Source organism: Gracilinanus agilis, chromosome 1, assembly GCF_016433145.1.
Source record: "Gracilinanus agilis isolate LMUSP501 chromosome 1, AgileGrace, whole genome shotgun sequence".
Lineage (NCBI taxonomy): Eukaryota > Metazoa > Chordata > Mammalia > Didelphimorphia > Didelphidae > Gracilinanus > Gracilinanus agilis.
This window is the reverse complement of record NC_058130.1, coordinates 707,257,684-707,264,508: the sequence shown is the minus strand read 5'-3', so window position 1 is coordinate 707,264,508 and position 6,825 is coordinate 707,257,684.

Sequence of the window (6,825 nt, the reverse complement as noted above, 5' to 3'; positions counted from 1 at the left end):
CACACTTTAAGATAAATGTCTTAATTAGATCAAAGATTCCCTATTTAGGTGTGTGACAGGGTAGAAGGGGGAGGAAAATCTATTTATATGAACAAATTTAACATCATTATTTTTATTACCAAAATCCTGAAACAAACCACATGGTCAATAATGGTGGAATGGCTCAATCTGACACACAAAGTTAATGGAATATTATCATGCCTTAAGAAATGAAAAATATAAAGAATATAATGAAATACTGAAAGACATTAGGTAATACAGTTTGATGTAAGAGCAGAATCAAAACAGTTGTTACTTAAATAGTCCTTTAAGATTTGCAAAGAACTTTACATGAGACAACTTGGTGTAGTGGAAAGAATGGTGGAATTTTGAGTTCAGAGAGGTCTGCTTTCAAATCCTGTTTCAGAAACTTCCTAGTTGGGTGACTATGGACAAGACTTTTAATCTCTCTCAAGCATTTTTCCTCATCTATGAAATAGGTATAATGCTTATCTTAGTTATCTGAACTCTAAAAAATTACAACTCTTATTTAAGTAGCATTCTAATGTTGAATCTCTTGCCCCATTGTCCTACTGCTCCTAAAACCATACCATGAGTTACCTTGGCTTTCCCTGCTCAGATGTTTTTCACATTAGTAGAGGAAGTCACACAATCCTGCTGTATGGGTACACTATGGAGTTATGTTAGCTAATCTAAGTGGGTCCTCTTAGCTGCAACAGTAATCCTTTTATTTTTCCCTGTCATCACATGCCTCAAGGCTACAATCCTAAACCTTGTCTTCTCTTTTCTAATAATCGACACCATTTCTTCCTCTCTCTCAGTGGAGGTTCTTGTTTCTAACTTTACTAGGATAACAGAAATCCTAAAATAAGTACCCTTTTCTCTTAATTCAATACCTCAACATCCCCAGCATTATCTCCCACTCTTTCCATCTTTGCTGGCTACCCTTCTGCTCACCAAAGGCAAACTCTTCAATTGTGCCCAGATCCCACTGGCTCTTTCAACTATTACCTTCCTCCTTTCAATCTTCAAACTCTCCTTAACTACTGGCACTTTTCTTGCTGCTCACAAATATGCACAGGTCTCCCCTACTATTTTAAAGCAATTTATTAAAAGAAGTTAAAAATATATTTTATTGATTGACATCTTTTATCTTTACATCATAGTCACTTCAGTCCTCCCTCCAGACTAAATTAAGCAAAAACATTCAATATAGTGAGTACAACTGAAAATGTATACAACATTCTAATATAGTGGTCCCCCTGTTTCTCTGCCATGAGGTAAAGAAGTATTTCATTACCCATTCTTCATCACATTCATTCCTTTTTAAATTATACTGTTTTACTTTCTTTTAATGTTTTTTATTTACATTGTTGCAGTCTATTTCTTTTTCTTGGTTCTACTTAGTTTGTTCTATATCACTTCATACAAAAGTTCCCATTTTTCTCTGAATTCTTTATTGTTTCTCCCATTAAAAAAAAATCACTTGATATAATGGTTGTGTCAGTTTGTTATAAGGAAATGCTATATAGAAGGAATATCAGAAAAAATATGCAGTACTTTTTTTAAGGATATAAATAAAAAATTTTTTTAAGTCATTTGAAGCTCTCAACTCTTTAAAACTATTATTCGTTTTTCTTCCTTTTAGAGTATTCAAAGAATTGTAGACTCATTACCTTCATTTCCTCACCTCTCACTTGCTTCTCAACCACTTGCCATCTGGCTTTCAGTACCTCCTGGAAATAACATTTTTTTCCCCCAAAATTACCGATGTTCCTTTAAAAAAACTGTATTTATGTTTATTGTTTTTATAGGATCTTTGTTTCCCAATATATCCCTATCCTCACCCCCGCCCTGAGAGATATTTCAAATAATATAAGAAAAAAAATGTTCAGCAAACTATCAGCCAAGTCCAACATTACATGCAGTGTTTCATATCCACAGTCCCATGTCTCTGCAAAGAAAGGAGGGGGAGAAATCTTGGTTTTTCTATTAATTTCAAAGTATTCATTTTTAACTACTTTGTTGTTGTTTTTCTCATTTACATTGCTGAAGTCATTGCATGTATTGTTTTCCTGTCTTCACTTCATATCAGTTTATGTCTTCCCATGCTTTTCTATTTTTTTTTTTAACAGCACAGTAATTTTCCATTACATTTAGGTAACACAATTTGCTAGCCATTTTCCAACTGATGGGAATTTAGTTTTTTGTTTTTTTTCTATCACAGTAAGTGCTGCTGTAAATATTTTGGTGTATACGGGAACTTTTCTTTTTATCACTTCACTACTTGGGTTTTAGCTCTAGCAGTGGGTTCTCTAGATCCAAGGATGCTTTCCAAAATAGTTGGATCAATTCACAGCTCCAGCAACAGTTTAGTAGTTTACCAGTCTTCCACAACCTTCAATAGTAATCAATGGCCTCTTAATAGGATGATGGCCTTTTCTCAGTCTTCCTTTTTTTTTTACCAATCTGCAGTTTTTTTTATATTATTCACCACACTCTTCTTTTATACTCCCTCAGTTTTTGTGACACCGTTTTCTCCTGGTTCTCCTCTTATCTCTGTGACAGGACAAATACAGGTATTTGTGGCTTTAGGCATGCCTATAAAAACTTAACACTCTGGCATTAAAAGTCCTTCATAATTTGGCTTTAGCCTACATTCCCTGACTTATGTCACATGGTTCCCCTTAATATAGTCTATATTCAGGCAAACTGGCTTATTTGCTGTCTTCCTATAGATAACATATCATTTCTTGCCTCAAGTCTTTCCCCAGTTCAATGTATTCTCTATATAGCTACCAGGGGGATTTTCCTTACTGTAGATCTAACCATGTTATTCTCCCATTCAATAAGCTCCTATGGCTTCTTAATATCTAGAGTATTAAAAATAAATTCCACTTTATGGCATTTAAAATTAAATTAAATTTAAAAAATTAAAATTAAATATGGCATTTAAAATTAAAAATCTGACCCCAAAATACCTCCCCAGTCTTATTATACTCCCCTTATATAACTCCCCTTAACTCACACTATGTAAGTCTACCCAAACCGGCCTTCTTACTATTGTTCATACATGGCTTTCCATTTCCAGATTCCATGCCTGTGAACTTTTCCCTATGAATGAAATGTATTCTCTCCTCATTTCTATATCTTCCTATACTCTCTTACCCCCAACACTTTGGTCTTTTATCTCCAGCATCTATTACAGTGCCCAGTACATAGTGTGCTTCATAAATATTTACTGATTAACTATCTCTGCCTGAAATGTATTCTCTCCTCAGCTCCATTTCTTAGAACTCCCAGTTTCTTTCTAGTGCTCCTTTGTATAGGAAGCCCTTCCTACTCTCTAGTTGAAGAATCTTTCTACCTACACAAATGACATTTTATTTACTTATCTGCTACATGTCCTAAGATGTAAACTTTTAAAGAGAAGGGATAGTTTATTTTTTTATCATAATATTCCTGATACTTAGCTTATTAACTCACAAATAGCAGAATCATCTTTGAAGGCTTACAATGTTTCTTTCACATCTACCCTGTATGAAAAGTATTTTTCCCATTTCTTTTTTGTTTCAATCTATAATTTTATGTGTGATGAAAAGAGACAACTTGGGAAGAAAGTAATCCAAAACCTGGAATAGATATATTAGGATTATACACAAACCCATGCTTCTTTAAACAGATTAAATGACTGAAAACATGAAACAAGGCTAAAAGCTGTCCCTGCCCTTAAGGGGCTTACACTCTACAAGCGAGATTATATCGCAGGTTTCCTGATCAGGGTTCTGTCCGCTTCGTCAGCCTTACATCACCATTTTAGGGAAATGGAGAAGGGGGCTCAGAGGGGCTCAGTGATCTGCTCTCGCTGGCACAGGTTCTAAATGTCTGAAGCAGAATTCGAATACAGGTCTCCTGGCTGGCCGTTCTGGGCTCCATTCTCTTGGTCAAGCCTGCTCCCTTCCCTCAATCTCGTGTCCCTTCAAAGTCCTCCTCCTTCTTTCTTCCATCTTCCCTCCCTCGGGGCCCGCACTCACCCTAGGGTCCAGGGATAGGGAACCCCGGGACGACCCTTCGAAAGGATCCAAACATACCCCGCAGGCCGGAAGTACTGTCCCCAGGCTTCCGCCCCCTGGGAGAATCTGTCCAATTCCTGTCCGGGGCCCCCCCCCCCCCACCCCCCGGGATGACTCCGAGGCGCGGCGAGAATTCTGCGGGTTGGTGACCAGTTTGCCTGGGCTGTCACGTAGCTGAAAATCTACACCTGATTAGAAGGAAATAAGAGCATCTGGCTCTTACTGTTCTAAATCGACCGGCTGGGTCGCAAGTGCACTGCGCTTCCCCCCAGACATGGTACGATCCTTTCCGCCTCTTTCCGCCCACCCCCACTCTGGGTAATGGTTTGGTCTGGAGAAGACTAAGGGGAGGAGTAAAATCGCAGGCAGCGGAGGGAGGGGAAGATTGAAAAAAGAATCACCGAGGTGGCTGGGCCTCCCAACTAGAGCGGTCCTTCGTTGGCGCTCCGGAATCCTGTCTGGTTTGGGCAGTTTCCGCAAGGGGTGGCCCCTTCCAGTCCATTTCTTTGGTTCGTTGGGGCTGCCTGGGAGCTGAGGGTGAGTCGGTATCGTCCCGCGGGGGGGCAAGGGAGAGGCCCCTTCGTACAGTCCTTTCCGAACCTCTAGCCCAAGGATCCGGCTTAAGGTTCACAGACACTAGAGCAGACAGACCCCTTTCCGAGTCAAGCCTCCTGGATTCGTGGTGGTGGCTCGGGCTTGGCTCCTCAAAACGTAGCCATAATTTAGCACCCTCTAGTCCGGCCCTCTCTCTCAACTCGTCTTGGCCTCCAGGTACCCATACCTTTAAACAGGCAGGGACTAGGGTTCTGGCTACCTTTCCCCTAACCCTGGGGATCTGGCAAAAATTGCAGTGCAATTCCACGAACATTTTGTAAATGCCTCCTGCCCTCGTTTTCTCAACCCCAGAAACTCACAAATGGCGTGGGGGAAGGGGCATGTAGAAAGAGCCTTGGCTGAACTGTTTGACCCTGAACAAACCCCTCAAACTGTGAACCCTTGGAGGCCTCTGGGAGAACCAGAAGCAATGGGTGGAAGGTCAGTCTGTAAAGTAGTCGTTCCATCTTCACAGTTTGAGAGGAAAGTCATAAACAGGATGTCCTCAGAGTCTTTAGTGCAGTTTTAAGCCAATAAAGCCTGTATATTTAGCCTGAAGAACAGAATTAAGGTAGGGGAGAGGGGAGGCCTTATAAGCTATCTATGGAAAGGCAGTAATGTGGATAGAGATTAGATTTGCTCTTTTGGAGGGAGAACAAAAAGCAGTGGTTGGAAGCCAATTGGGCCTAGATGTCATGAAAAACTTTTAAACAGAGCTATCCAGGCTTTGAAAGTTGCATGTTTAATTATGTAAATATATTGATTATTATAGCCACTGAAGCCCCTCATGTTCTCTGATTTTTGATTCAGTAGGAAATGCTTAATAAGTACTCAGTGACTGGCTCTACAACTATGAGTTATTATTTTCTTGCTCTGGTATGTTTAGTAGTTTTGTATTGTCTTTAGGATAAAGTACACATTCCTCAATTTACCATAAAAGTTTTAAACTTTCTAAAATTTGCCTCCAACAAACCTTGCCCCCTTCATTTCCTATTATTCTACAGTCCAACAAAACTGGTTCTCTCTCATCCTTGCATTCCATTAGAATTGAAAGCAAATTGGTTTTTGCCTTAAATTGTAAGCTCCTTGAGGGCAGGGACTTATTTTTTTTAACTTGTATTTGTATCCCCAGCACTTAAAATAGTGCCTGGGTCAAAGTAGTTGCTTAATAAATACTTTTTAATTTAACTTGCATTCCATCTCCTCTTTTCATGAACACAGGTTGTCCCCACTGCCTGTAATGTACTCTTTCTCCCCACCTCTGAATTTTTATTTTCCTTCCATGTTCCATTTTCTTTAACCCACCTCCCCTAGTTTTTGTGCTTTCTCCATAAAATTGTCTTCTATTTATCTGTGTAGTTGTTTTATATAAATATAAATAAGTATATAAATATAAATAAGTAAAATTTAAATACCTTAAGGTCAGGTATAGCTTTATTTTTGTCTTTGTATCTTGAGCTCCCAATCTACACATACACATTCTTCCCATCTTCATTTGCCTATAACTTTTCAAATTGAATGTCTTATAGACATCTTAAACTTAACATGTCTGAACTGAACTCATCTTTCTCTCCAAATCCTCTCTTCTTCCAGACTTCCCTATTACATTTTAGGGTACCACCATCTTCTCAGTCACTTAGGCTCACAACTTAGATCTCATCCTTAACTCCTTGCTTTTTCTCACCTCCCAGTATCCAATCTGTTGCCAAGAGCTGTCAGTTTTTTCTTTGTAACATCACTTGAATATACCCCCTCTCCTCTGCTCTGACACTGCCACTACCCTTATGCAAGCCCTCTTTTTGGCCTTGGACCATTGTAATAACCTGATGGTTGGTCTCCCTGCCACAAGTCTCTTCCTACTTCAGTCCATTCTCTACTCAGCTTTCAAAGTGGTCTTCCTAAGGCACAAGTCTGACCATGTCATATCCCCTATACTCAAAAGTTCAGTGGCTCCCTTTCACCTCCAGGATCAAATGTAAAGTCTCTTTGGCCTTCAACACCCTTCCTAACCAAGTCCCCTCCTACCTTTCAGTCTTCTTACACCTTATCCCCAAACATATACTCTATGTAATTCTGGAACTTATTGCAATTTCTTGAACAAGGCACTCCATATCTTGGCTCCAGGTATTTTCTCTATCCCCCATACTTATCTCCCTCC